A 9,902-nucleotide genomic window follows, 5' to 3' on the forward strand; every position below is an offset into this window, starting at 1 on the left:
AGAGTAGCAGAGCATAATGAAGCTGAATGGATTGGTTGCCTCTGGATTTCTCCAGATCTGCACCTGCGTAATCACTCTCTTTGATCAAACCCAATATCTTTGGTTTGAGAAATCCTATGTTGGTTACCTCCACAGAATCACACCCTAACCCCCACTCGCCCGGTGATTTTTGTAATTTTGGCTTGGTTAGGAGACATCTTTTCTTGCAATGCAGCAAAAGAAAGAATTTAGAACTCTGTAGTAGATGGGAGAAGCAATAATGGTGATTAATGAGAAGAAGAGGAGGAGAGGTGTCCCTAGACAGTGAGTAGGAAGTAAAGAGGGCAAAACGTGATCGTAGTATGCAAGGATGAGGTGAGGAAGATCTATTGACATGATGTGTCCAATGCTGAGAGTTATAGTCCCTGAGTCTCGGTGAGTAATGTGTGTAGTAACACAGTTGGAGTGCATGGTAGCCCTGTGAGCGTAAGAGGAAAAATTGTGGCACTTACCCCTGTGATGGACAGAAAATTATGAACTTTCTGAAGCCAGGTTGTAATCTTGGTGCAGCCTGCTTGAATTTGGTGTTGTGACCACCTTTGCTGGTTGGCTGGCACAAAAGACATGGGTCCTCCTTCTGACCAGCCCATTTACCAGCGCTTCCTGTCAGTGAACCAAGAAGTGAACTTGCCGTCTTTGGCCACTTCCTTCACGATAACAGTGCAGGACCATGGGTGTGAGCGACAGCTCCTGGCTCACAACACCTGAAGTGGGATTTAAATACAACACCAGTGGAGTGAATATTGCAAAGTCTTGACAGCAGCAAGCATTTTTGTTTCTCCTACTGTGCAGTTCTGTGAGATGGGCACTGGAGAATCTGGCTGCATGATTAATGAGAAGTGATCCTACAGATCAATTCTAAGCTCTGGAGTCCTGCCAAGTTCGGACATGAATGGTGGTGGACAATTAAACAACTTGCTGGAGGAGGAGGCTCCACAAACATCCCTGTCCTCAGTGATGGGAAGCCCAGCATATCAGTGCAAAAGATAAGGCTGAAGCATTAGCCAGAAGTGCTGAGCTGATGATCCATCTTAGCCTTGTCCTGAGATCCCCAGTATGACAGATGCCAATCTTCACCCACTTCGATTCACATTACAATTGCCATAACAAGAAATGATTGGAGGCACTGGATATTGCAAAAGCTATGGACTCTGACAACATGCAGCAATAGTGCCAAAGCCGTTTGACCTGGAACTTGCTGTATCCTGAGTAAAGTTGATCTGGTGCATTTATAACACTGACATCTCGGAAACAATGTGAGTGACAGCTCCTGGCTCACAACACCTGAAGTGGGATTTAAATACAACACCAATGGAGTGAATGTTGCAAAGTGTTGTTGAAAATTGCCTCTGGATACTTAGCTTCTCACAATATTACAGCTTTTGTTCAAACATAGACTAAAGAGCTTAATTCCAGAGGTGAGGTGAGAGTGATTGGCCTTGATATCAAGGCTACATTTGACTGAGCTTGGCATCAAGCAGCTCTTACAGAACTGGAATCAAGGGGGATCAAGGGAAAACTCGTTGCTGGTTGTTGTCATACCTAGCACAAAGCAAGATAATGGTGGTTGATGGAGGTCAGTCACCTTGGCTCCAGGACTTCTGTGCAGGAGTTCTCATGTTCGTGTCCCAATCATCTTCAACTTCTTCATCAGTGACCTTCAATTTCCAATGTAAGGTCAGAAGCAGGGATGTTCAGCGATGATTAAACAATATGCAACACCATTCATGACTCCTTAGGTACTGAATCAGTGCATGTCCAATTGCAGAATGACCTGGACAATATCCAGACTTGAGCTGAAAAGTGGAAAGTAACATTCATGCCATATGAGTGCCAGGCAATAACCATTTCCAATAGGAGACAATCTAACCATCACGTTCAATGGCATTGCATTACTGAACCTCTCAATAAGAACATCCTAGTCATCACGATTGACCAGAAACTGAACTGAACCAGCAACATATTTACAATGATTACAAAAACAGGTCAAAGGCTAGGAACACTGCAGCAAATAGCTGATCCTCTAACTCCCAAAGCCTGTCCACTATTGATACAAGCCACCTTTAAGCATTGATGTGTAGTCCTGCAAGTGAGGGAGTTCTTATAAAGTGATTGCATGGCTTTCCATGTATAATTGCATCTTGATGCTCTTCCTGCTGTAGATAGCTTGCAATCTGCTCCTCCTCAGGTGAGGTTGCTCTCCCATTTCTGAAAAATTAATCTTACCTTCTTCTCTGTCGCTGTGCCACAAACATATAATTTGTTTGGTTGCCTCTGCCTCTTCTGAAAGATGTCTGATGCAAAGTGGCACAAAAACTGTCACAAGTCATGCAATCAGTTTAGACAATGTTAAAAATCACACAACACCAGGTTATAGTCCAACAGGTTTAATTGGAAGCACACTAGCTTTCGGAGCGACGCTCCTTCATCAGGTGATTCCTTCACTTGATGAGGGAGCGTCGCTCCAAAAGCTAGTGCTTCCAATTAAACCTGTTGGACTATAACCTGGTGTTGTGTGATTTTTAACTTTGTACACCCCAGTCCAACACCGGCATCTCCGAATCATGATTAGTTTAGACAACTGCAGTGTCAATGAGCCAAGCACTGTCTCTCATTTACCCATAATCCTCCAAGCCTGGGTTAGCTTATCTGCATATACAGTGGAGTAGTCATTGGTATGTGTGCTGTATAAAATGGGCACAATCTACCATAATGTATGAACATTTGTGTATAACCTGAATTAGCTTAGTTTAAAACAGTGCGTTAAAATATTTTGACACCAGAAGATAACAGAGATCATGAGATGCAGGTGTCTGAGTGGCTGTACCAGCTGGAAATTCCATGAATGCCTCCTGGAAGTTAGATAGACATTCCTTTTCAGGTTTTGCATGTGCTACCTTGATTTAAATAAACATATATCAGGGTAGCACAATCAGAATCTGAACATATATATGCTCATGACAGAAGAACAAATGCAACTTTAATAACTCCTGAAGCATTTTATTTGCAACTGTCACTATCTCTACACATACCCTGCAAATTAGAATGGGCTTGTCTCCAATATCTCAGCTTCACAGGACAGTCTGTGAAGTTATATATCAGTTTCTCCAGGTTAACTTGCAGACAATGTCTGGAATACAGATGACTTTTCCTGTAGAGCTGAAGGTTACTGCCCCATGAAGACTTCACGTTATTAAATCTTTCAAAGTCACCTGAGGGGAACATTGATTATAACAAATTGACATTTACTAAGCTAATGGAAATCACTGTTTGCAAGGGATAGCATCCTTATCTATTTCATCAAGATAGTGGTGTCAGCTCAGCAGGGCGAAGATCGTTTACTGCATCGCCACACTCCCACGGATTTTGGTGATAGTGTAGAGCTTTACATCCAATAGGAACAGAAGGGGCTTGCATTTGGATGGAAATGACCACATTTAATATTGAAATATTCATCCTTAATTGTATTGGTGTCTATGTCATCAAACCATGGAAGCACACAGTACAGCCCATTGACACCATATGGTCAAAAGTACTCTAAATATATACCTGTCCCAGTTTCCAGAACTTAGCCCATAGTCTTTAATGTTATGACATTTCAAGTGTTCATCCAAGTATCTTTTTTAATGGTTGAGAGGTTTCCTATTTCTACTACCCTCCAGGTAGTGCATTCCAGACCTACCCATTTTCTTCAACTCCCCTCTGAAGCTGCTGCCTTTCACATTAAATGTGTTCCCCTTGTTATTGATCTTTCAATGAAGGGGAACAGCCTCTTTGCTGTCCTCTCTGTTTATGCCCCTCATAAAATATACACCTCTATCAGGGTCCTCCCATAACCTTCTCTGCTCCAAAGAAAACAATCTAAGCATATCCAGACTCTCTTTGCAATGAAAGAGCTCCAATCCAGGCAACATGCTGCTGGATTTCCTCTGCACTGCCTCCAGTGCAATCACATCCTTCTTATAGTGTGGTGACCAGAACTGCACACAATACTCCAGCTGTGGCCTCGCCAAAGTTCTATACAGCTCCAACATAACCACCCTGTTCTTATACTCCATACCTCAACTGATAAAGGCAACTCTGCCATATGCTCTCTTCACTGCCCCACTAACCTTCTCAGCTACCTTCAGAGATTTGTGGACAAGCACCACAAGATCCTTCTGTTCCACTGTGCTTCCTACTATTTGAATACCGATTGAGTACTCCCTTGTCTTTTTATTTATTCCAAAGTGCATCACTTCATACTTCTCAGGGTTAAATTACATCTGTTATTGATCTGACCAATCAGTTTTGATCCTCCTATGACCTAAGACCTTCTTCCTCACTGTAGCCACCAGGCCAATCTGCAAACTTGCTTATCATTCCTGCCACATTCTCATCCACATCATTTATGAACATCACAAAAAATAAGAAACCCATACGATTTGCGACTCCAGGCTCCAGTCTCACAAACAGCCTTCTACCACTACCCTCTGTCCCCTGTCACTAAGCCAACTTTGAATTCATTTTGCGAAGCTACCCTGGATCCTGAGCTGTTATCTTCTTTATCAGTTTCCCATGTGGGACCTTGACAAAGACCTTGGTGAAATTTATATAGGTGATATTCATTGCACTACCTGCATCTACCTCCTTGATCACCTTTCGAAAATTCTAACCAGATTTGAAAAGGATGACTTCCCTCTCACAAAGTCATGATGATGACCCCTGAATAAACCTTAGCTCAGTAAATGGAGTTTAATTCTCCCTTCAGAATTTTCTCCCATCATTCCCTACCACTAATCTGTGACTCACTGTTCTATAATTCCATGGCTTATCTCTACCACATTATTGAGAAGTGGAACCACCTTAGCTATCATCCAGTCCTCTGGCACTGCCCTGTGGCCAGAGAGGAATTAAAAATTTAACTGAGTGCACTGGTCATTTTCTCCCTTGTCTCCCTCAGCAATCTAGGTTACAAGTCATCCAGGTCTGGAATTTGTTAACTTTTAAGCCTGCCAAACCTGCCAGTACCTCCTCACTCCCTGTTACCAATCTGCTCAAGACCATTACAGTTCACCTTCCTGAATTCTGTACCTGTATCCTCCTTCTCAAAAGTGAAGACAGAAGTAAAGTATTTGTTTATTGCTCTAACAATGTCCTCTGGGTCCACACGCAGATTTTCCCCTTGGTCCTTAATAGGCCCTATTCTTTCCTTGATTCTTTTCTCCTTGATATACCTGTAGAATATCTATCTTGCCTACTACATTTTTTCATATCCCTCTTTACACACCTAATTGCCTCCTTAAGTTCCCTTCTACGTTCTTTATAATCCATTTGGGCTTCTGTTGGCTTGGTCCCTCTGAATCTTTTGTGCATCATTTTTCCTTTTTTATCCAGTTTTGAACATTGTTTAGACATCCTGGGTTCTGCGGGCTTGTTTCTCCTACATTTCACCCCAAAAGGAAGTTACTCTCTTGTAACTCAACATGTCTGAACTGCTTCTGGCAAGGTTCTTTTTCCTTTTCTAAGACATGTTGCATAGTTTCCTTTTCTTTGGTATGTATTTGTGCTTATATTTATGTAATCCTGGGGTAATAATTCTTAGATGATGTTAAGATTGGTCTCTGGTCTAGGATTCCGAATTCAAAACCAAATAAGATGCCCAAATGCTTTCTTCCTAGGTAAGACGGAAGGACTCAGTTCTCTTCTTTTGATCAACCTCCCTTTTGATTTACCACAGCAAGGTTACTTAAGAAAGGATTCTTTCTATTGTGAATACTTATTCCCAATCCAAATATATTTATGTTTTAAAAGGAACTAATTTAACCAGGCGTTTTTGTGTTAAGGAATGGGTGATCTTATTAACTTCTAAAGTGGGCCAAAAGAAACCAAACATGGAACGTACACAGATTTAAAATGTGTCTCCAAAATGGAAAAAAAGAAGAAATATACAGATCAGGCTTTGGCTGACCATAACAATTATATTAATGTGGATTAATTATATTAATGCAACATTAATGTGGATGTTTCCAATATTGTTTAATTTGGTGATTGTGTGGTTGTTTGGAGATTCTTGGTTTTCAGTTAGTTCAAAAGCATTTGCAGAATTTACTTCAGCAGGAGCTGCGCTGACAATTTGTTTTCAGCAATGAGTGAATTTATTTTGGTTTTATCTGTACACACAAGGACATCGAATGAAGTTCTCAGCTATGCCCCTCATAACACACCTTAGCACAGTGGAACTTAAACCACAATCTAGCCCATTAGGACTCCAGCTCTACAGCAGGTTAGCACACAAAGACCAGCATTGCAGTTAATATTTTTAGACCCCATTCTTGTCCATTCCTGGAGACGTGAAACATAAATGTGTCTTTCAAACAGAACTGCCTTTCTTTCAATTCATACTGTGTCCACAGTCTGGGACACAACCTGCAAGAGATCATGTTTCAGTTTTTGAATGATATCACTCCCTTTTGAGGTGTTGCTGTCTGAAGTTCCTTAGGGGCAACATTCCATGATTTGGCTCAGGACACAATGTAACTCACATATCTATTTTAAATATCATTAAACTTACTTCCTCGGTCATCTTTTGGTTTGTAAGGTTTTCTTAACTTAAGGAAACACATGATGTATTTAAAAGTTTAAGATATTTGTAAGTAATTTAGAGCTTTGACAATGATTAGACTATCTAATACATCAATGACTGGTGATTCTGCTGAAAAAGGCTTTAATTGCAGAAGAGAGTTAGTTTGTTTACGTTTTGGAAACTGACATACCTATTATAAATAATGCATGAAACATGAGTTACCTTAAAATCAAAATACATTCAAGGTGTGGTATACACATTTAATCTGTTTATTGCCATTCTCGATCTGTTCTGAGAATGTTTTGTCTCTCTGCAGCTGCTCCCTGACCCATTGAATATTTCCAATATTATCTGGTTTTAGATTTAGATCCCTGATATCCACAATATTTTGCTTCTTTGCATTGATCATCCATGTTCACCCAACCAACTTGCTTCCCCTAATTTAGGAAACATCTCAATCACTAATAGCCAGTAGACATTGCACATGACACAAAAGGTTTGGAAGTTTGGGCCAAAGAACAACTTTCTAATAAATTGTGTGACTGCCTCAGTTTCAAAAAAAACCTTTGTTTACATTTTAATGCTGCTATTATTTCCCATCATTCACCACTCCTAATGTCTTATGTTACATTGCATGGCATTGGTTTAGCATCTCATACTGTCACTTTTGAGACAGTAAATTACAACAAATTCAGTGATTGAAGGGTTTTTTTGAGTATTTGAACCTATCACCATATGCTATACCTTCAGATAATTAGCATTCATGATCGTGTAAAGTACAGTTTCATTTATCTTACATAATCAAGGTGTCTTGATATTCAGTTATCTAAAATTCAGTTATCTAATAATTATCAGAATTATTATCCGTGAGAGAGTTAAATTTGGTTTGAATTTCTTAACTTTCCATTTTCTTATTATTGCCTCTGAGTCTTTATTAAGGTAATTTTATGCTTAGCACATTTTACTTATCACCATTAAGTGTTCATTCGCTCAAATGATTATGTAAACTCCCACTCTATGGACATTATACATAAAATTATGAGTGATCTTCTAAGTCAACTTTAAAACTCAGTAATTCATATCTTGTCACTGTGGATTGATTTTCATCACCGCATCCTGATTTGGATGCTAATCAGGTGATAGAGTTGAAATTCTTATGGAAGTCAGTTCTACCAGATTCAAAAATTGATTTTGTGCCAAGGCAGGTTCTTGAGAAGCAATCTAAAACTTATATCCAACATTGTTGGGTACTTCATTTATGTTTGTTAAAGGAGTTTGAAATGGGCATAGTTTTATTTTCTGGGTTTTATTGTTTGGTCTCCATGAAAGCCTCCTCAGACACAAGATTAGGAGGACCTGAACAAATCCTTCTGTTTTCAAGATAAGTTTATTAAAACTTTCAAGTATCCATCTTGTCACTTTCTTCAGCTTTCTCATGCCATTTTATTAATTTATCCTGCTTAATTTTGAACCACTTTCATTGGCATCAAAGTCTTTGATACCAGGAAAGTTCTGAATTGACAGCTTGACTGACATAGGGAGGGATTCTACAAGAGATGTCAAGGGCCACGCTTCAAGAGAGGCCTGAGGCAGTCCAACATTTGGTCTGCATATCGGTGGCTTTTGAATCAAGGAGGTGCTCTGTGAAATGTAAGAGAGGAGAGTTTCCCTGACTTTAAGAAAGCTCCTCTATGGTTTAGGTCTTAGCTGCTTATTATTGTCCTTACATATGTGCCAATTCTGCCTGATAGTGAACAGAATAAAGACCAGTAAATTGGTGTAACATCTAAATTGATTCTTCAAGTGCAAGGTGAGAAAAAGTTTTTTTTCTCAGAATGAGCAGTTAAGGAATAGACTGCACTATCTGGGTGCATGGTGAAGGCAGATTCAGTTCAGGCATTCAAGAGGGAACTGGATGATTATTAAAATAGAAATGGTGTGCAGGGTTTCAGGGAAAAGGTCTTCAGTTTGGCTATGAGGAAAACACTCCAAGAGCTAGTGCAAACACAATGGACCACTGGCCATGTTCTGCACCATCATAATTATGTGATTTTGAGTGAGTGATGTAATGTTTATGGGCTACTTCAAGTGAGTTCACCAGATCTCTACATCCACTCGGACAAGGACAATCTCCATCATTTCGAGTAGGCATGTTTATGGGAGCATAAGCTCTCCAATCGACACAATGGCCAATGAAACAATGTATTTTTTGCAATTACAATATCGTATTATTTTACCATGAAGGTCCTCTCTTTGTAAGGAGATTTTCCAATGACTTCCATATGTTTGTGATCTGAAAATTTATTTCAACATCACTTAGTGCTTAATGCAAACTACAATCAAACATGATTTCCAGACAATCTGCAAAATCATTCAAGAACCCAAAAATTAATGAACAGTAATAAGTTGTTTTGTTCCTTAAAGACATGCCTGTTCACAAAATTTTGTGTTTTTTGTTTAACTGTACTATTTGCGTACGATTTTTAAATCTAATTTCCTAATCTGCCTTAATGAACACGCTCCTCATAACTCTTCTTAATAAATTTTGTTTCAGTTTAAGGCCTTATCTTGGAACTGAAACATCACTTTCAAACTTACAATGACCATTCTATGATCACTCTTCCCTGAATACTCTTCACAATAACATTTGTGAATGGACCCAATCTTAACTACATTAGGTATAAAATAAACTGTTCACAAGCTGGTTCACAGATATGGTTGTTCTACAAAATTATCTCAAACACACTCCAAAAACTCATCCTTTAAACTCTTTTTGTCAATTTTGTTTGTTCATCCTGCATGGAGATTGAAGCATCCTATGAATGTTTCATTTGTTAAGTTATGTGTTCCTCTAATTTCTTGATCTTTTCTCTGTTCACTATCAGGCAGTAAACAATTTGAATGTGTGGAGTGACAATGTAAGATCGGGACAATTCAATTTAACTTTAATTGTAAGACTTAAGTCAATTATAATTATGGATTGAGTTTAGAGAGGCAAACAAATGTTTTTCAGTCTCAACTAGCCATGAGACTACAAGTACAAGCTTTCATAATTTTCAAAGAATTGTCACAGATGTCAATTACATGTCGGAACATTTGTTGCCTTTCAACTTTTCCCTATTAGATCACACAGTTTACAGATCTTGATTCAGATAATAAGGCATCTTTAAAGTTCTTTAGCAAGTACTTAAAAGAATATCTAGCATCTTATCCAAATGGTGACTATCATCCCATGTGTCTAATTGATCTAAGTGTCTGGTGAATTCTAAAGTCAATTATTCTCAGTTTAAAAAAAACT

This window comes from Chiloscyllium plagiosum, unplaced genomic scaffold (assembly GCF_037043375.1).
Source record: "Chiloscyllium plagiosum isolate Xiang-an unplaced genomic scaffold, Cpla_swu_hap1 HiC_scaffold_4, whole genome shotgun sequence".
In the NCBI taxonomy this organism is placed as follows: domain Eukaryota; kingdom Metazoa; phylum Chordata; class Chondrichthyes; order Orectolobiformes; family Hemiscylliidae; genus Chiloscyllium; species Chiloscyllium plagiosum.